Raw genomic sequence first — 23,505 nt, 5'->3', positions numbered from 1 at the left:
CCCATCCCCTTCCTTCCTACTGGATGAACGAATTGACCAATACATTTACCTAGCTAAGTATATCCTATATACAATGGAGAGTGGATATCTTAACATCGCTCAAATAAAACGGATGTTCCTCAGCGGTGAAATCAATGGTACATACATACGTTTGTATTCCCCATCATAATGATAATCTAAAACGTAAATTCACTTTTAATAAAGTGTTCGCACGTGTCAGTTTTTTTTTCTCGAAAAGCGTCGCTTCTATAATTTTATGAAGCGCAGTTACTTCTCTCCATTTTCTCAAGGGATTTAAAGGTATTAGGTATTAGGGAATAAACATGAATGACAATAAACAAAATTACCCCTTTTGTGGAAAAAATTGTGCACTTATAGTTTTTTCATATTTAATTAAAGCACCTTAAGGTAAACTTCATGACTGTTTTTTTTGTTAGTCTGTTATAAGAGGGAAATGTGATTTACTCGCTTGTTATCATAAATAGATAATCGTCTATTTTTTAAGTGTTACCATTTATGTTTAAATATTCTTCCCTGGTGTCTATCCTTAGTTATGCATGTCCTTGTTAAGGTTCACACAAAAGCTGAACTAAATTTGGGAATGATATGGACTTTCAGATGAATGATCGTTAAAGATTACATCCCCCAAACAAAACACACAAATAAGGATATAACTCATGGATCTAAAGGGTAAGACAATGGCCGATAAATTTACTTACATCTTCAATGATGGTACACAAAATTATCCCTATTGTAGATAACAATTAGTGGTCGAAACGTTTGGGCACTCATTTTAATGATCCAACTAATAAAAATCAAGTAAAAATGTCCAAAGTTAGTGAGAATCGTTATTATGAAACTTTGGGGACTGGTGTAATAAACAGCTTAATGTCCCCTCCCTCCCTGATATTAATAAAACAAGGATTATAACATCTAATAAAGCGAAAAAATGCAAAATCCAACCAGTTGCCTTTTTCCTTTTATTTAAGTAGCAGGATATCTATGAATGTAAAACATAAACATATTTATGTATGTATCGCATACCACTGAACTGATATGGTTTTCCTTTACTTTTTAGGTCCTGGGAAGGTTTATAAATATTTTGGAGAAGGAAACCACTATGCTGTTCAGTATCCCCTTCCTTCCTGGTAAATCTGGTCCATCTTATTTCTAGGTATCGATTTTAAATGAATACAGATTAGGGAATATGTCTTTCTTTGTGTTAGTATTAGATTTATACATTAGAGTATTTGTACAATTAACAGTTTGATCAACTGTCAAATGTCCAAAATAATTTTGAATATTAGATTGTATATTTTATTTAGAATACAAGTAAAATACTAACAAGTACTGTATTATATACCTTTCTTTATTTGTTAGAAATAGGAAATATTAGGGTGGGACATAGAACCCAGTAAGAGTGTCGGACTGATTATGACGTAAAAATAAAAATTAGCCAATGAGAGGCCATTATTGACCAATGGTAAAATTATAGTGGCCTCTTATTGGATAATTATTTTTTTTACGTCATAATCAGTCTGACACTTTTACTGGTTTCTGGGACATAGGGTTTAGAATACTAGTAGAATACTAACAAGTACTCTATTACATACCTCTATATATGTTTAGGAATAGGAAATATTAGGGTGGGACATAGGGTTTAGAATAGTAGTAGAATACTAACAAATACTCTATTATATACCTCTATATATGTTTAGTAATAGGAAATATTAGGGTGGGACATAGGGTTTAGAATACTAGTAGAATACTAACAAGTACTCTATTATATACTTCACTATATGTTTAGAAATAGGAAATATTAGGGTGGGACATAGGGTTTAGAATACAAAAAAAAATACTAACAAGTTCTCTATTATATACTTCACTTTATGTTTAGAAATAGGAAATATTAGGGTGGGACATAGGGTTTAGAATACTAGTAGAATACTAACAAGTACTCTATTATATACTTCACTATATGTTTAGAAATAGGAAATATTAGGGTGGGACATAGGGTTTAGAATACAAAAAAAATACTAACAAGTACTCTATTATATACTTCACTATATGTTTAGAAATAGGAAATATTAGGGTGGGACATAGGGTTTAGAATACAAAAAAAATACTAACAAGTTCTCTATTATATACTTCACTTTATGTTTAGAAATAGGAAATATTAGGGTGGGACATAGGGTTTAGAATACTAGTAGAATACTAACAAGTACTCTATTATATACTTCACTATATGTTTAGAAATAGGAAATATTAGGGTGGGACATAGGGTTTAGAATACAAAAAAAATACTAACAAGTACTCTATTATATACTTCACTATATGTTTAGAAATAGGAAATATTAGGGTGGGACATAGGGTTTAGAATACAAAAAAAATACTAACAAGTTCTCTATTATATACTTCACTTTATGTTTAGAAATAGGAAATATTAGGGTGGGACATAGGGTTTAGAATACTAGTAGAATACTAACAAGTACTCTATTATATACTTCACTATATGTTTAGAAATAGGAAATATTAGGGTGGGACATAGGGTTTAGAACAGTAGTAGAATACTAACTAGTACTCTATTATATACCTTTCTATGTTTACGAATAGGAAATATTAGGGTGGGACATAGGGTTTAGAATAGTAGTAGAATACTAACAAATACTCTATTATATACCTCTATATATGTTTAGTAATAGGAAATATTAGGGTGGGACATAGGGTTTAGAATACTAGTAGAATACTAACAAGTACTCTATTATATACCTCTCTATATGTTTAGAAATAGGAAATATTAGGGTGGGACATAGGGTTTAGAATACGAATTAGTTTAAGATTTTTTAGGGGGTAAGGGAATGGACGTAGAATATACGTGGATATTATGACAGGGGAAAAATTTTATTCAAGTAAGGTTGCTAACATGGAACTGTATTGGTCAGTTCGTTTATCTAGTAGGAAGAAAGGGGATGGGGGATCTTTCTTTTGCTAACTTCAAGTTTCACTTTATTTGAGTAGATGATAATCTGGTTTAAGATCCAAGTAATAGTATATCTTTTATAAACACATATTCAACATATTGTCAATGGAAAATAAATGAAAGGAAAATTATTTTTTGTATCATATTTTTTTAGTAGTTATGTTCAATAAAAAAGGAAAATTTTAACGAACATGTCCTAATTAAAGGGCAGCTTCGCTACCTAAACATTGCAGGGAATGAGATGGTGTATTATTTAGGATTATCAATATAAAGTAGACTATTGTGTTCTATACGGATTATATCAACCAAAACAGGATAATTCAAATGGATTAATTTTCCCCTATCTCAAAGTTTCTCCCTTCCTCTGGCATAAAGGGATAATTAATTGGCCAAATGGATATTGAATATACATATATCTATAATACAAAGTAGCTTGATGTCTGTCCGTCCGTCCGTCTGTCATTCCCTTAAGTCTCGGTAACCACTGAACCGATTGGATTCTACTCTTTAGGGAATATATATAAACTGGTCCTGTGGTGGTTTTAGGCTATTTTGAGGGGGGGACACCCCCAACACCCCCCCCCCCCCCAAAAAAAAAACCAAAAATACCCCTCGTTTTTTTAGGTAGGCTGTAGCAGTACCTATTTTTTAAAAATTACCTCTTGGGGCAAAGTCCCTAGAGGCTAGGGGCGAAGCAGCTAGTGTGTAATATGTATATATTTTGACAGGGGAAAATATGGACCTCACTTATTAGTCAGTTCTTTCATCCAGTTGGATGGAAAGGGATTAGTAATTGGTGTTGATGGGGTGAATTGTTTTAGCTAGCTGCGAGCATCACTTTATCAGAGTACATAAAAATCTGGTGCAACATCCTAGTAATAATGTATAGATTATTGGTCAGGTACCTCATTCATAACTGGTATATTCTGTAAAACATTCTTTACATAGAGATTTAGACTATAATGGTTTATGATAAGGTTTATTATATCTTTTACTTTATTTTTATTTGAGAAGTTACTCTGTAAGTTATCGTGTCTGTCTGTCTTTACTTCTGTCTGTAATGATTTAGTATCTGTTTGGATTCTATGCCATACATCTTTCATGATCTTTCTATGTTTAAATTTGAAATTGCTTTGCCTAAAATGGACTGGATATAATCATGCTTGTTATTATTAGTGTTTCATGGTAAATTTAACTATTTTTGTAATTCTTTTATCCCTTTTTGGCTGTGTTTATCCTAAATTTTGTAATCCTTAGTTTATTCCCCAACTTTTATCACACTTAAATTATTCCACATCCCACTTCTCTATCTCCAATATCAAAGATTTTATAATTCCTCTTGCGTGGATTTTGATAAAACAGGATCACACTTCGTCTCACAGTGGCTAGTTGCCGCATTTTTTTGAGCGGCCGCTTTTAATATCCATCCTACATCAACCGCTATATTTAAGCTGTAGCTATTATAGATTTTTAATAATAAATTTGATATAAATCTCATTTATTGGTTAGTTCGTTCATCTTCTAGTAGGAAGGGAGTGGATGGGGGTTATCGTTATTTTATACAGCTGCGAGTACCGATTTTTAAAGTACATCCAAGTAACAATAGCTTAAAACCTGCATGGAAAAGTTTAACATTATCTAAAAATGTATTTAAACCAGCTTTGCATTTTATAAATGTTGCCATCTTTGTTCCATTACTGGTGTGATTTAGGTTCAAATAATAAAAAAAATGTAATGAATTAATCCATAATATTTTCGAGTATAAAAAATAAAGTGCCCAGGAGTTAATAGACATACAACTTTACAAGTAATATCCAGGGATCTAAAGGGATAAGATAATGGATAATGAATTGATGTACATCCTCAATTAGGATAAAAAAAATTATCTCTTTTATTGATTACAAATAATGATTGAAACGTTTGGACACTCAACTTAATGAACCAGCCCATCAAAGTTCATTAATGTCCCCAACGTTGTTTAGCCAACGAATAAGAAAACTTTATTATAAAACTTTGGGAACTAGTGTAATAAACAGCCCAATGTCCCCCTTCCTCCCTGATTAATATTAAAGGGTTAGTTTTGAAATTGGCAAAAGATGAAATATTTAAAATAAGCATTATAATTTCTTTTTTCATTATTCAATTAATGATTTTTTACCCGTTTAAACAAAATGAGTTTAATAACTTGTAATAATTAGGTTGATGAGTTAGGGAGGCTTCATATGTATCTCTAAGGATGTTTTTAAAGGCAGAGCTTTCAAAACCCATAAAGGTAAAGATCAAAGTAACAATCTTTATACTTTTGCATTCAAGTTTGCGCAGGGTAAGATTTTCATTTATCCTAAATTCTGTATTGAACAACCTAATCAAATATTTGCACTCTCTTTTCTTTTTGCACTTTCTACTTTGCAAATTCTTGGAAAGTTTTACACTGAAATTTTCTACTTTGAGTTAGTATTTCAATCACAGAGCTGTGATAATGACTCCTTACTTATTTTCTCAAAAGTGCATCGGATCTATAGCTCACTTTTTTTCCACAAATCGAATCATTAAATCAATGCTTGGAACTTGGGAATGTATGCACATAGAATCAGAAAATAAAAACTGAAAAATAATTCTAAATTTTGACAAATTTAATATTTTTTAATAACATTTTCAACTAAAAGTTTAAACAGAATTATAAAAAAATATGAAAAATAGACATTTATAGTTAAGCCAAATTCTTACATAAATACCAGTGCATCACATTTCAATATTTTGTCTCAGAAGCCATTCAAATGACATTCTTAAGTAAGGATTTATTTAAATTTTATTTCCATATTTTATCCATAAAATTATCTGCATAACATCCATTTAAATTTTAAAGTAGGATTAAAATTTTATAAGATTTTTCTGCAATAATTAGTTTTTTTCATGAATATTCATCATTTATTAACAAATATTTAATCTTTTATTTATTTTACTTTAACTTTACTGAAATTATGTTATAGCTTTTCTTAACAAAAATGTTATAACTTTTTTATCAGTTTACATTAGGATAAAAGGTTTATTCTGGGAAAAAGATGAAAGATATCCAATATTTGACAAAGAAATCAGCATAAATATTGATGTAGCTGTTTTATATTAGTTTCATATTCATTTTTCCATTTTACAAGGTCATTTCTAAACTAATATAAAAAGATTCTTTTGTTTGTACCGAAGGATCTCGCTAACCGCTGAACTGATAGTTTCCTTCTTTAAAGTGAAGTTTCGGAGAGGTTCCAAGATGGTTTTAGGCTATTCAATTTTTATAAAAAGACTGGGTATGGTTTTAGGCTATTTTTCTGCCCATTTATATTTCTTCAAATATAGAGCCCCTAGATACTAAGGGCGCAGTATCTTAAAATTTATACGAAGAAGTGAAAATAAAATGTTACAAATTGAATATATATATAGCCCTGTTTCTGCTTGTTCATTTTTTGCATAAAATGCCACAAGTTTTCCATAATTTTAAATTTCAACTCGATAAAACTTTTAATTCTGCCCAAAGATTGCAAAAATGGTGCGCTTAAAAGTTTATGAAAAATTGGCAAAACTTTACAAGATTCTAACTTGAGATATAGAAATCTGATTCAAGGTTAATTCTGTGCCAAAGCAACAGGAATCTAAAGGGATAAGACAATGGCTGATAAATTGATACACATTCCTAATGATGATACATAAAATTACCCCTTCTGTAGATTAAACCTAGTGGTTAAAACGTTTGGACACAGAACTAAATTAACAAACTAATAAATATTCTAAAATTCCCCAAGGTTGTTAAGCCAATGGATAAGAAAATTTTATTATAAAAATTTGGGGACTAGTGTAATAAACAGCTTAATGTCCCCTCCCTCCCTGCAAAGTAAGGTGTCAGAAATTTCAACTTGATATGCAAACAATATTCTAAATTTTCTTTTAACAAACTGATAGATATTTGCACTAACCATTCTAATTAAAGATTGATTTTCAAAGTGTTAGTAGAGTTATGAATTATACCCAGGTTTAATCTTGATGATGAACAATTGATTAATGGGCAAACAAGTCAATAGATTGCCCCAGGTTATTTTATTTTTCTATTGAAAACACATATTGGGTTTAGAAGATGTCCAATCTTGAAATTAAAGAATAAAATGTTTCCCCAGCTATTGATAAAATATTATTGATATTTGTGTAGTGCGGGACACAAATAGATGTAATATATTTAGATATTCCATCTGACCCCATTTTTGTCAAACTAAAAAAGGGAATTTTCGCAGACAAAAATCGTTGTTTACATTTTGTTGTATACAATATTAATTTTTTTTTAAATATAATTTTTATAGAAAGCTAACTTTATTCAACGAATTTTAAAATTAACTTATTGTGTTTTGTCATATGCTTCACATTATACAAGGAAAGAAATTTTTACACGAATTAGTTGACCCAAGAAAAAATTTATCCTAAGCAATGCGTTTCTTAATGCGAATGAAAAGAAAAAAATATGCCCTTAATTACCAGATCTGAAAAGAACCAAAGAGATGTCTTGAATGTACTGTCAGTATTCTCCTATTGGCTGATTTTTACAATATGTCTCTTGATTATCTCAATTGGGACACAGTAAGCTCTTTTCTTCCTCCAAGGTAATATAATAAAAAGAGATTGGACCATTTCTTATTGGATCAGGATTCTTTTAGCAAAAAGTGCTTCTCAAAATTACAAAGTTTGCAAATTCTTAATGTTAGAAAGTTAAACACAAACTTTTAGATAGATACTAATGATTTAAGGCTAAAAACAGTAAAAATATATTTAATTGAGTAAAATTACTACAATTGTTTAAAAATAAAGATGTTTTGGATAGTACTGAGATAGCTGCATATAATGAACCTATTCAAATATGTCATACTAGCGGCTTCGCCCCTAGCCTCTAGGGGCTTTTCCCAAGAGGTGATAAAAAAAAATTATTGCGAGAGACCATAAAGGACCATGGAAACTCCTTCAAAAAAAAAAAAAAAAAAAAAAAAAAAAAATGGGGGGGGATTTTTTGGTTTTTGGGGGGGTTGGGGGTGTCCCACCCCCCGAGAAAATAGCTTAAAACCACCACAGGACCAATAGGTAGATACCCTGAAGAGTAGAATCCGATCGGTTCAGTGGTTACCGAGATCTTAAGGGACAGACAGACAGACGGACGGACAGACGGTCAGACGGACAGACGGACAGACAGACATCGTTCTACTTTGTATTATAGATATGCAAGGAGGAAGGTGATATTGGTCTGTTTATGAAAACATTTTCTTATTCGTTGGCTTAACAGCTTTTTGGACTTCAATTGAATTTTGATTGGTTAGTTTATTATGTTGAGAGTCCAAACGTTTCAACCACTGATTGTTATCTACAGAAAAGGTAATTTTGTTGGGGATGTACATCAAATTATCGGCCATTGTCTTTATATCCCTGGTTCTCTATCCTGAAGCACAGACAGAGTAATATCATAAAAATTGATGTTTCCACATTTGTTCCCCAAGATTGGCTCCTTCACCAAAACATATTCAACTTTAGTTAGACAAAGGAAAATTAAAAGTAATGTTTTAGTTCTACTTTTAATTAAGATCATTATTATAACTAAGACGGTATAGTTATTTATCGTATTCATTCGAATCCGGTGGATAAGAACCGGTTCTAATCCATACGAAAAAACTATGTCTAGCATCGAATAATAACCACCAGTTTTCTACGAATATAAAAATGTACAATCATAAGATTTAAACCAGTTTTTTTAACCGGTGCCTTCGGCACCTCGGGGCTAAAAAAACTGGTTTTAATCTTATATTTGTACATTCTATATCCGCGGAAAGCCGTTTATAATACGATGCGAGAAATAACAATTATCGCTTGGTATTATATACAACCTTCTGTGAATAGGAAAAGAAAAAATTTGAACATTAAAACCAGTTTTGCTAGCACAGAGGGGCAAAGGGTCAAGGCTTACTAAACTTTTATTTCAATATTTGTGAAAAATTGTCTGTAACACGATGCTTTACATAGATTTGGTCAGGAAAAACGTTGAAAAAGAGAAAAACTGCGCTACAAGAAGCTGTGCAAAGACAAGATTCTTAAAAATCATTAATTACAAAAACATAAATTAATGAAACGGTATGCATGCAAACAAAAACTGAATACCATTGACCAGGGGCATCCAAGCTTTTTAAATTCATTTTTTGGGGGGGGTAATCACCCCTTTACCCCCCGTCCCCCCCCCCTTGGACGTCTATGCCATTGACCCTCTATATATTCTATTATCTCTTGTTTCAATTAATATCCTATAGCAAAAAGACACTGTTGAATGTTTTTTATAGAAATATAATTATAAGTATTTATATCTATCCACCTTTTTATAAACCTTCAATTTATTTGTTATCATCCTTGGATACATTTTGACATTTTTACAAATCTGATTGGTGCTCAAATAAAAATACGAAAATTCACGAAAATAGCCCCAAAACTTCAAATGAAATATGATGAGATTTAACAAAATGAGCAAAAACTAAAATATATATTGATATCAAAGTTTAATATTCTGCACTTTGTAGTTTTTGATTATCAAGAGGATGAAAGGATGTAAATTTTTTAGTGCTATAGTGGAAAATAAACTCTTTTCAAATAAAATCAATTTTTAAGCATAGATTTACGTATAATGAACAACTACCTTCCTTTTTCTTTATGGACCCAAAAGATTGCAGACAATTTTGTCTAGGAAATGTTTGTTTTCTCACTGAGCTCGACAAATATACACTAAAAGTTGAGGAAGTTTTTAAATTTTTTTTGTCTCAAGACAACACTATAAAAAGTATAGTTTACGTTGAATATGCGAATACCACATTAATTTCATATTTTTGGCGTTCATTTCAAAGATTTGAAAAAGTGTAAAAAATCTGACAAATCTTAGAACCAACGAGGTTGTAGTATAGGGTTTTCACTCGGATGAGAGGTGCATGTATTTAACTCTTGTCCCCTCTATTTTTTTAACTTTATTCAAATGTAACAGGATCCCTGTCTCTGTCTGTCTGTCTGTTTGTCTGCTGTCTGTCTCTCTGTACCAAAGGATCACGCTTTTTGCTGAACCGATATGGTTCTCCTTTACAGTGCAGCTTCTCATAGATCCTTGGAAGTTTATAGCTATTAAGGAAGAGGGTACCACACCCAATCAAGAGAAATCGCCAAAAATATTTCAAAAATAAAATGTACCCGTAGTCGCTAGTTGGTATAAATTTGTAGAATTGTAATCACACCTATCTGTTTCATGTCTTTCTCAAATTGTTTTCTATTTTCTTTGTTGAATTCTGAGAAGGATTATATAGAAAGAAAACCTCATGTTCCATAGAATTCAACTTTAGGAAGCGTTCCTACTCTATAAAATACTTTAAGAACACAAACAACATAAGTACTTGCTGACTGCTGAACCGATATGGTTTTCGTTTACAGTGTAGTTTCTCATAGGCCCTAGAAAGATTTAAAACTATTTTAGGGATGGGAACTAAAACCCTTTTAAGAGAAACCGTTCCGCGAAAAAAATGCTTAGCCTTCAACAAATAAGTATTTAACTTTTTCTGTTTAAAACTAAAATTGCAATTGGTTGGGTGTCGATTTTTCCCACCCCACCTCAAGTGCCCTATATATTATGAATATTTTTTTGCTGGTCTTTTATTTATCAATTCTTATATCTCTGCTATCAATTAAATTTTTGCTCTTGTTTTATTTCTATTATCGATAGATTTTTTATCACTGGTCCTTGAAATTTTTGACAGGAAGGTATTCATTATTTTTTAAATATTATTTCAATAAAATATCTAATTATCTTGGTAATAATCCTAATATAAAAGTAACAGGATATCTGTCTGTGTGTAAGGATCTCGCTAATCGCTGAAATGTTTTCGGTGTAAATTCTCATAGTTCCTGGGAATGTTTATAACTATTAGGGGTTAGGGGTATCTTCACCCTCCCAAGTGAAATCACCCCATAACAATTTTACCCTTGCCTTTTCCTTGTAAAACTAGAATTTAAAGTTGAGGGGAGGGGGGCGTTTCCCCCCCTTCAAGTGGCCCAAGAGGCCTCCAGGGGAAATACAATTTTTCATTAGAAAGAAATTAATATTTAATTTTTAGAATATGATTAAAAATTATTGGTGTACTGTATATAATTGTATTAATGTATGTAATTATTGTTTTTATATGGTTTCTAATTCATAATATTTTGCATACAGACATTGCAAATTGTGTAGTTAGCAGCGCAGCAACTCTATACTTACCTTTGTTGAACGCCCTTTAATAGCAATTTATTTGCTAAGGCCAGGGATTCTAAGGGTTAAGACAATAAACAATAAACTAATGTGTATCCACAATGATGACACAAAATTACCCCTTCCGTAGATTATAATTAATGATTAAAATGTTTGTTTATGAACTTAATGAACCAACCAATCAAAATTTAATTAAAGTCATCAAAGTTGTTGAGTCGTCGAATAAAAAAACCGTCATTATAAGACTTTGAGGACTAGTGTAATAAACAGTCCATTGTCCCCTCTCTCTCTCTCTCTCTCTCTCTCTCTCTCTCTCTCTCCCTCTCTCTCTCTCTCTCTCTCTCTCTCTCTCTAAATCTCTAAATCTCTCTCTCTCTCTAAATCTCTCTCTCTCTGCCTTGTACGTATCAAAGTATATCAATTGTATGAAAGTCCAGGGCTTTCAGGGGATTGAATATTAATCTATATACATCCCCAATGATGATTGACAAAATTAATCCTTTTGTAATTGAAATTTTTGAAAAAAAGAGTTGATACTTCTAGTTTGAACCTACTAATCAAGATGTAATTAAACTATCCAGAGTTTTTAAGCCAATTAATGAAAGAACGTGTTTTTAAAAGCTTTGGTTATCAATATAATGTCTTTCCTTTACATAAGATACAATTTAATAGTAATGATTAACATATAATTTTCCAGAAAGCTTTACATTTTTTTATGGCAAGTTTTACTCCATTTTTTGTGGGATGCTAATTTTATGAATATCCTCTTACAAAATTACAATTTTGGGATCAACTGCAGTTCACGGTAAAATATTCCTGGTATCGAATATTTCCAAAAATCTATGAATTTTAAAGGCTGCTAGCTGCCAATCGGCTGAACGTACTGATCATACCCGCACACCATTTTAAGCGGCATAAAAGGCCTACAAATAATCTGGAATAGCCAAAATCCAATGATGCACAGGGAAAGCTTCACTGAAGAAAAAACGCGTAAAATAGGTCTTTTTTGCGCATTTCTCTGCATTGCGAGATAATTATGCTTTTTTAATTTATGGCTATTCCAAATTATTTGTAGGCCTTCTTTTGCCCCTTAAAACAGTGTGCGGGCATGATCTGTACGTTCAGCTGTTTGGCAGCTAGCAGCCTTTAAAATTCATAGATTTTTTGAAATATTCGTTACCAAGAATATTTTACCGTGAACTGCAGTTGATCCCAATTGTGTACACATACTATTTATTAAAATAAAATTAATAATACAGTTCAGTGGCGTGCGAACCGAAGGGGGCATTTGGGGCAATCGCCCCCCCCTAGCGACCAAAACGCCCCCCCCTGCCCCCCCCTAGCAACCGCCCCCCCTGCCCCCCCCTAAATGTTAAAAAATGCCCCATTTTGCCCCCCCCTGGTCAACAAAAATGCCCCTTTTTGCCCCCTACCCTACAAAAAGCAAAACTATCCCAGTTTCCAAAAAAAAAGATCAAGAAATACTCCAAAAAAAAAATTTTGGCGCTTCGCGCCAAACAGACAGTTACTATTCATTTAACCTTACCAAATTTTTTAATTAATGTAGAAATTAGGTTATAATCTTTTTTCACTGAACACAACAAACCAGGTTGTAGGAAGTATTTTATTTTGTATAATATAAACTTTTTACCAAAGAAATTTTGTACATCTCCAATGATGATACACAAAATTACCCCTTATATAGATTACAGTTAGTGGATGAAATGTATGGAAACTCGACTTAATTAACCAACCAATCAAAATTCCATTAAAGTCCCCAAAGTTGTTGAGCCAACGAATAAGAAAATTTTATATGAAATATTGGGGACTAGTGTAATAAATAGCCCAAAAACCCCTCCCTCCCTGCATGTTTGAAGAAAAAAATTTGCGCTTCGCGCCCTTCTAAATGGTTTCTGCTATGAAATATTGGGGACTAGTGTAATAAATAGCCCAAAAACCCCTCCCTCCCTGCATATTTGAAGAAAAAAATTTGCGCTTCGCGCCCTTCCAAATGGTTTCTGCTATGAATATAGGGGACTAGTGTAATAAATAGCCCAAAAACCTCTCCCTCCCTGCATATTTGAAGAAAAAATTTGCGCTTCGCGCCCTTCCAAATGGTTTCTGCTATGAAATATTGGGGACTAGTGTAATAAATAGCCCAAAAACCCCTCCCTCCCTGCATATTTGAAGAAAAAAATTTGCGCTTTGATGATACACAAAATTACCCCTTATATAGATTACAATTAGTGGATGAAATGTATGGAAACTCGACTTAATTAACCAACCAATCAAAATTCCATTAAAGTCCCCAAAGTTGTTAAGCCAACGAATAAGAAAATTTTATATGAAATATTGGGGACTAGTGTAATAAATAGCCCAAAAACCCCTCCCTCCCTGCATATTTGAAGAAAAAAATTTGCGCTTCGCGCCCTTCCAAATGGTTTCTGCTATGAAATATAGGGGACTAGTGTAATAAATAGCCCAAAAACCTCTCCCTCCCTGCATATTTGAAAAAAAAATTTGCGCTTCGCGCCCTTCCAAATGGTTTCTGCTATGAAATATTGGGGACTAGTGTAATAAATAGCCCAAAAACCCCTCCCTCCCTGCATATTTGAAGAAAAAAATTTGCGCTTCGCGCCCTTCCAAATGGTTTCTGCTATGTAATATAGGGGACTAGTGTAATAAATAGCCCAAAAACCTCTCCCTCCCTGCATTTTTGAAGAAAAAAATTTGCGCTTTGCGCCCTTCCAAATGGTTTCTGCTATGAAATATTGGGGACTAGTGTAATAAATAGCCCAAAAACCCCTCCCTCCCTGCATATTTGAAGAAAAAAATTTGCGCTTCGCGCCCTTCCAAATGGTTTCTGCTATGTAATATAGGGGACTAGTGTAATAAATAGCCCAAAAACCCCTCCCTCCCTGCATATCTGAAGAAAAAAATTTGCGCTTTGCACCCTTCCAAATGGTTTCTGCTATGAAATATTGGGGACTAGTGTAATAAATAGCCCAAAAACCCCTCCCTCCCTGCATATTTGAAGAAAAAAATTTGCGCTTCGCGCCCTTCCAAATGGTTTCTGCTATGAAATATTGGGGACTAGTGTAATAAATAGCCCAAAAACCCCTCCCTCACTGCATATTTGAGGAAAAAATTTGCGCTTCGCGCCCTTCCAAATGGTTTCTGCTATGAAATATTGGGGACTAGTGTAATAAATAGCCCATCCAGTATGTTATTTACTTTGACTGGCATCACACAACATTTGAAAAAAAAGAATTTTTGACTTTTTCTACCTAAAATATATATTTATTTCAACAGATGCTCTTTAAATCTACTTGTCTGTATTCTTATTAATGATTTTTTGTGCTTTGCTACTTAAAGATGTTGTCATCCTTGTTGTCAAACAATAAAGAAATATTTAAAATAATTTTTTCATATTAGGTTAATTTTTGGTAAATTATTTCCAAAATGAGTGTTTTTATCTCCCCCCCCCCCCAATTTTTTTTAATGTGGTTATTCATCCTTCCTGCTGACATTTTATAACATCCCCTTTCACCCATTAAAAATGTTTTGTGGTGGAAGGGGGGGGGGGGGAAGGTTAATTTATCTTCTGTACTATTTTTTCAAAGATGCTTTCTGGCTCCCTTCCCTTCGGTCATTGCAGGGTGGGGAGAAGGGATGGAAGAGAAGAGATGGGGGGGGGGAAGAGATAGGGGGGGGAAGAGGTGGGGGATATAAATGGGAAATAGGGATGGGGGAAGGGATGGGGAAGAAGGGATAAGGACTAGGAGGCCCATAATCAAATAATCCCACCCCTTAAAACGCCTTTATTTAAAATTAGTATATATAATCAAAATGCCCCCCCCTAAAGCAAAGTGCCCCCCCGGGGCACTTTGATTTAGGGGGGGGCAAAATTTTACAAAATATTCAAAATGCCCCCCCCTAGACAAAGTGCTTCGCACGCCACTGATAATACTTAAAGAAAATTTGTTTAATTTTGCAAACTATTGCAAATATAATTGCAGAAATAGATTGTTATTAACGGATAATAGTTATTTATCGAATTGTATTAAAGCCAGCTTTCAGCGGATATTCAATTTTACGCATTTCTACTTAATCATCGATTTCTGTACCCCACTCTTTTCCCCTCCTACTGGATGAACGAACTAACCAATAAATGAGGTCCATATGAGGAAGATGAATAGACGACAACTTTTCCCTGGTATAACATTCACGTATATATCCATTAATTCATCTTACAATGTACTACCACCTATCAAATATTTATAAATGCTCCAGAGTTATGGAAACAGGAATAGGACAATAATTCAATCTTGCTTCAATAAGCTATTAAAAAAGTATCCAGAAGGTTTTATACTGTCCATTAAGATCTCGCTAACCCATTGAGTTTTTTGAGTGAAATCATAAATAGCTTCTAAATTAGTTTTAAGCTATTTCAGTTTAATAGGTTGGTTTTAAGCTATTCCTTTACTTTTGAATATAGAAGGGGCTAAGCCAATAAAGTTGTATAAACCAGGAATCTAAAGGGATAAGACAAAGGATGATAAATTGATGATACACACAATTACCTCTTTTGTAGATTACAATTAGTGATTAAAACGTTTGGACACACAACCAATTAAAATCTAGTTAAATTCCCCAAAGTATTTAAGCCAACGAATAAAACGAATAAGAAAACGTTAAAATAAAACTTTGGAGTCTAGTGTAATAAATAGCCAAATGCCCCCTCCCTTTCTAAGTTTAAACTGGAATGATTAATTTTCCATCCATTGTTCTATCCCTTTCTTAATGTTGGACAGTACACACAGACCTTTCATTTGAAAAGTAAGTTTCTGTGTGTGTAACTTTACATAACCATGTATTCACACACACACAAATGTATATATTGTGTTTGCAAAATACTATTTAAATTCATACACACGCACACGCACACACACACATATATATTTAGTGCAAATTTGGACCAATAGAGACAAAGAAATGGTCACGTGATCTAATTTGCAAGAATTGCATTGGCACTTGAATTTTGTCAAGTTGTCCTTGGTTGGTCCGTTCACTGGTTCATCCCACGTGGGACTTCTTGTCTTCGCGCCATTTTAATGGACAACTAGAATATGGCGTTAAAACCATAAGAAAATGAAAATAATTTAATATGTCAAGGCATTTCTTCCCCAAAATTCTAAGATATTTTCAAAAAAAATCATTAATTTGTTCTTGGTAGGTTATAAGCAAAATAAAGATATAAGATTTTAAGCAGCAGTTTCTACCTCAATAAAACAAGCATTTATAAATACCAGCCACTAATATTGAACTACACTTTAATTGCAAAAGTATGGTTGACATATTTCTTGTCTAATTTCTTTGATACTGTCAAGATGGCCTTTTTTATTTCGCTTTGTTATAGTTGAATCATTTTAACTCATCCATATATAGAAATATAGAATGGCACCACTGTATGCAGTGCATAATAACTTTTCAGGGCAGGAGCGGACAGTGGGGGTAGGAAATGACATTTTGAAGGGTTAACTTCAAGTATTATGTGTGTGTGTGTGTATGTGTGGTTATGTGTGCAAATATGTTAGGTAGAAAATGAGAGTGTACTGAAAGAGAATAAGAAAGGTTATAGGAAGAAAAAAGATGAATATGTATTTAAAAAGAGAAAAAAAGAGAAAGAATGATAAAGTGAGGCAAGAAAAAAGAACAGGGTTTTGAGAAAAAAAGGTTTTACTTAAGAAAAAATAATGGATATAGTTGTAAGAAAGATAATATTTTATATACAAATTGATCCTCTACACGGCCAATAGTTTTATTGTCTACTATATGTTGAACCATATTACTCCTTGGAGATTGCGTTGGTATCTTCAACTCTTGTAATTTGTCCAAGGTTTTATATAGAGGTAAACAATATAGCGCACATTCTAGAATTTGTAATCAGGTGAACTTTTTTGGCATTTAAAAAGTGTTTGAATCAGTAGCATACACAGGATTTTTGCTAGGAGTGTGCTCGAAGAGCACCGGAAAATTTTTACACCCCTCTTAAACAAAAAAAGAATGGGTTTTTAGGGGTGTAACAAGAGGGGTGATGTTTAATTATAGAGGTGGGGGGAGTGGTGGATACACCTTGACACCCCCTTGGGTATTTAAGGTGGATGTAGATTCTTGTACAGGGGGGTTACAAAGGGGTGTAGTGGAGTGAAGGGGATTGGACATTAGAAGGGACCCCCTTATTTTTTGCCAGTGGGGTGGATACAACCCCTACACCTCCTTACTGCACGCCTTTGGTTAGATTTGTTTGACTCATCTATAAGAATTAAAGAGAAAATGATAAATATTTCTTAATGTTTCTAACTATGTTTTTGTGAGGCTTTGTCACTATTGGACATGATCGTTCTCTTATTTATTTTTAGGCTACCTTGCCTCGGATAACTTTAAACTACTCCCATGGGGACGATGCCACACAGATCCAATTGTCGGGTTGGTGAGGTGAAAGGATAGGGGAGGATGAAAAAATTGAAGGTATTAAATTAGAATTGTTAGTTGTTGGATTTGCAAGTAAAAACATAAGATAAGAAACTATAATAAGATAATAAGAAAATTCTTAACCCCCCCCCCCCCCAACTTTTTTTTAATTTTTAAAAATGGCTATACCCTCCGTAGGGCTTAATAACTTAGATGGACTCCATCGCTATCCCATTTCTAGCTTTTTTTCTTAACCAAAGCTAATGAAGCTCAAAAAGTTTGTTTCCTAATACTATTTTAGTCTAGGAGCTCTCTATATAAAGAAGTAAGGAAATTAGTAAAATAGCCTAAAACCTAACTTAGATATAAAAAATTAAATAGCCTAAAACTATCCAGAAACCTATAAGAAGCTTCCATAAAACAAAGAACTCAATAGGTACAGTAGTTATCGAAATCTTAAGCTACAGACAAAATAGCTTAATACTTCATGTAATAGGATGAGGGGAAATTTTATTAATATTTATGTATAATTTCAAATGCGTTGTTGAAGTTAAAACTACACTAATTAAACAAGTTAAGTATTAAGATGCCTGTTTATCTGTTAACAATTTTTGGAGAGAAAAAATCTATAAAAAATAGTTTAAATAAAAACTTAAGTTTTTTTAATTTGATTATGTTTAAGGTCATGATATATCAGTAATTTATTGCAGTTGAAAATAAATGTCTTATGAAAAAAAACTTACAATGTGTATTGTGTATTCTTATATATGTTATTCAACCAACTGCTTAATTTACCAAAAGAAAAACTTTGTTACTGCCAAGTTTTCTTGGGAATAATAAACTTTAAAATTCACCATAAATATTTACCAGAATTTCTAATTTCTATTGTTATGATTGACATACAGGAAATAAAAAAATGACAATTATGTCAAAATATGATTATACTCGTTATCAAATATTGTGATTTCATTGACATTAAGATTAAATCCTTATTACTTTTTTAAAACTCGATTTTTATGTAAAGTTATCCCACTGCAATAGATAAATAAGGAATGAAAATGGAGTATTGCAAAGTGACTCCCTTGAGACTCCTTACTCGGAAATGGTTAGGTTGAAGTAACTCTACACCCCGCAGGGATAAAGGAATAATTTGATATGCTCATGTCCCATAAAGGAATAGAAAAGTAGACTACCGACTCTGAAATGGTTGTGTAGAGGTAACTCTACACAACCCGCAGGGATAAAGGAATAATTTTTAACTTACTCTAAAAGAGTTAGGTATAGGTAGCTCTAACCCTTATAGGGGTAATGTGTAAGTACATAAGGCTCCGTACTCTAAACTTGATAGGTAGATTAGACTAAAACCCGCAGGGGAAGGTAAACAACTTCTTTACTTAAAATTTGTTAGGTTGAGGTAACTTTAAATCCGTAGGGATAAAAACATAATCAATAGGCATCTTATTTTTAGATGATTAGGTAAAAGTTTATGGAAAAAATCCCACATGGTTAAAAAAGAAGTAAAATTAAACCTTTCTGTTAAATGGTTAGGTAGAGGGCACTGAAAACCCAGCGGGGATGTATGAAAAATTGAAACAGATATTTATTGGAACTTAGATAGGTAAAACTAGTATTTATATAGGTTTTAAAATTAAAAAGGTCATTTAAGTATGACTTTATTACTGACTTTTTTACAGGTCTCTTACTATGTTAGAATACAAATACATACTACTTTACAAAGTTAACAATGAATTTGGTCTTGAGTATTTTTGGTTGAATGTTAGGGAACACAACTTCTTTAATTACCCTGGACAATGATCCTCGCCTCTATAACATACTTTGTCCGTCAATGTCAATTTGTAATTTTGCTATGAACGGTTAATTTACATAGTGCAAATGTCTATTAGAATGAGACCACTTAAATTTGTTGAAAACTAAACAAAAAGCAACTTCTGTATAATTCGCATTGTCTGTTTGTCTGTCACTTATATGGTGGGGGATATGTGTAAAGAGAAATGTGATTTACTCGGCTTCTATGAAAGATATGCTTCTGAATTTATTTTTTTCTAAAAAAATCACATGAATGTTACTCGTTTTAGTGAGGGGAAGGTTATATTTAAGAAAGACGCATTATAAATTATTAAAACTTTACTCTCTTTTATTCTGTATGAAATACATTCCCCGTATCTCCTTTACTTCATGTTTATATAGATATTTTAGTTATAGAGTTTTATATAGAGTTATATTTAGACAAATCAAAACCCTAAATTTGTTATTATTAGATATGTAACTAATGCTTAGTTTCAAATTTGTTTGTTATTTTATATTTTTATTCTTACAATAAATGTATAAGTATAGATGCATAACCCAGAAAACTACCTGGCCCAAGTGGTGGGGACCTTTTTCGTCCATTAGCAAATTGCTTTCTGCTCTTTTCTAGCGACTTGGCTGTGTTAATATTTCCAAAGCTTTATTCAAAGGCCCAATTGAAAGTCAACACAGGGTCCCAACAACAATGGTAGAGTTGTAAATAGCTCGAGCCCCCTCTATTCTTTTACTATCATTATAATATTCTCTTTCCAAATAAACATATAAACTATCTTTGTATTATTCTTGTAACTCTAATGCATTTCTCTTACAACCCTTGTTGTACTAGCCATCTATTCTTTTAACTACATTGTATTATCTTATTTATCTAAGTTAGTACACGCCCTCTATTCTTATAACTCTATTGTATTCTCTTGTCCCTCTAAACAAATAGACGTACAAACCTTTTTGGTACTGTCCCTCTATTCTTATAACTCTATTGTATTTATCTTATCCCTCTGAACATATAGACGTACAAACCTTGTTGGCACTAGCCATATATTCTTTTAACTCCATTGTAGTACCTTATTTCTCTATACAAATAGACATAAAAACGTTAGTCCTCGCCCTCTAGTCTTATAACTGTATTGTTTTATCTTATCCGTCTAAACAAATAGACGTAAAAACCTAGTTGGTACTAGCCCTCTATTTTTATAACTCTAATGTATTCTGTATTAGCCCTCTATTCTTAAAATTCTTTTTTAATCTCTTATCCCTCTAAAAAATATACACACAAACCTTGTTACTAGCCCTCTATTCTCTATTGTATTTCTCTTATCCCTCTTAACAAATAGACGTACAAACCTTGTTGGAAATAGCAATATATTCTTATAACTCTATTGTATTATCTTATCCCTCTTAACAAATAGACGTACAAACCTTGTTGGAAATAGCAATATATTCTTATAACTCTATTGTATTCTCTTGTCCCTCTAAACAAATAGACGTACAAACCTTGTTGGTACTATCCCTCTTTCTTATAACTCTATAGTATTCTCTTATCCCTCTAAACAAACAGACGTACAGACCTAGTTGGTACTATCCCTCTATTCTTATACCTCTATTGTATCCTCTTAACCCTCTAAACAAATAGACATAAAAAAGTTAGTACACGCCCTCTATTCCTATAACTCTATTGTATTATCTTATCCCTCTAAACAAATAGACATACAAACCTTCGCATAACAATTTTCTTTCTACAACTTAAAATTTTTCCGTCTGATAATTCAGTGGCAGGGAATGATCCTTCGTAAAAAAATTAAAATTTGACTATAATTGTAATGGATATATTTAGAATATACGTGGATATTATGACAGGGGGAAAATTGTCGTTAATTTGGGTTGCTAACATGGAACTCCCTTATTGGTCAATTCGATCATCAAGGAGAAAGGGAGAGGATGGGGTAAAGGGGATGTAAGAGGGGAATCGTTATTTTAGCTAGCTGCAAGTTTTACTTTTGGAGAATATGACACTCTGGTTAAACATCCAAGTATTTTTTTTTCAATTTTCAATTCAATCTTTTTAATTTATGCCAAAAGGTTGTCAATTAAACAACTCCTCCCCCCCCCCTCCAACGTTTTTTATTTTAGATTACAAAGAAAAAGAAAAAATTTCCCTCGCCAAAATTTTTTTTTCTCGGGGGGGTGAGTGTCCTACCAAAATAGTTACTAATCTTAACAGGATCTATGAGAAGCTACAGTAAACGAGATCCATATTGGTTCAGCGGTTAGCACAGGCAGTGATCCTGTTTCTTTCATATAAGAATTTGTTCTTTAGTATTCATTTCCATCTCCTTTATGGAAACTCTGGGTTTAAATTTTCTTTGAGATTGAGAGTGAAAGATAAGTTTTCATTTAAAGTTTAACAACTAACTTAAACAGCACAGAGGGAATATTTCGCACACAGGTGTGGCGCTAATATAGCAAGGTTTAGAATATCAATTTTAACAAATAACTTAAAAGGCACAAAAGGAATATTTCACACAAAAGTATTGCCCAAACATAGCAAGTTTTCTATTTATAATTTAACAACTAACTTAAACAGCACAGAGGCAAACACTAACTTCTTGTAATTAGTTAGAGGAAAAATTAGAAATTGTAAAATATGAATTATAACCATGCTTATTTTAAGCCACACTAATATTTCTAGTTTCGCTTCTGTGACACTAACTTTTCGGAATTAGTTAGGGGAAAAATTACAAAATTACACTTAAAACAGGGAGAAGGGATAGAATCTTTGAAGGATATATTTTTTACATTGTATATGTAGTTTTCATCTTACAAAGTAATAAAAATTAATAAGGGTAGGTGCCTATCAAAATGGATAATTTAAAATGTTTTTCTCAATCTTTGGTTGTTGTAAAATCTTCTATAGCAGTTGTATTTTATTTTTTTTGTAGAAAAGTGGCTGTAATACGATACAATGCATGCTTTTTCAGTAAGGCTCAAACCCGGTTCTAATCCAGCGGCTTCAATGAATATTTTTACGTATATTAGTTATAAATACGATTATCTAAAAATATTAAAATTTTAAAATTCTGTATTTTTAGTACTAATTTGTTTGAACTTGTAAATTTTAAACAAACAATACTTCAAATTATTCAAACTAAAAATAACTTTTATATGTGATAAGACTTTTTTGAGAAAACATTTTTAATGCATTTAATTTGTACTTTTAGGCAAACAAATCAATAATTTAATTTTAGAATTTTCTTATTTTTTGTTTTAAAGATAGATTCCATTTACAACGATAGAACGATTCTTTTTCTTATTTTTCCCTCCCCCCTGTTGTATACTAATAGAACTATTTTTTAACTTAAAGTTTAAATTAATAAACCTTACCCCTGTATGGGGGCCTAACCATGCAGGGCGTATACTTTCAGTGCCTTAACCCCGTAGGGCTACCCAGCACACTAACCTGTTATATATATGAGAGCGCCCTTTTTTATTAAGAATACTCCCTTCTCCCTGGACTATTAATTTACCGTCTTGAATCTGTCATCGTTGTATGCCTAGCGGATGTGACCCCTAGGGGTTGGGGAGGGCAGGGGAGTTTCTCCCACCCTTCTTAAATACTTTTAATAGGGGTTACCTTTCTTCAGGAAACGAGGGAGTTGAAATGTAAAAAAAATTCAAAATCAAAGATTAGAAGAAAAAATTTTAATATTTACAATGTCGACATAAGCACTAAAAATTAAGCACCATATCGATTTTTGATCAGTTTTGATCACTTTTATCATATAACATACCAATAGTAACACAATGGATATACGATATACGTGAATATAATGACATATAAGTTGTCGTGTTGTCGTCAATTTAGCTTGCTCATATGGACTTATTTATTGGTCAGTTCGTTCATCCAGTAGGAGGGGATGGGAAAGGCTAAAGGGGG

Source organism: Acartia tonsa, chromosome 2, assembly GCF_053477335.1.
Source record: "Acartia tonsa isolate MP-2025a chromosome 2, ASM5347733v1, whole genome shotgun sequence".
Taxonomy (NCBI): domain Eukaryota; kingdom Metazoa; phylum Arthropoda; class Copepoda; order Calanoida; family Acartiidae; genus Acartia; species Acartia tonsa.
Note: the sequence above shows the minus strand (reverse complement) of the source record.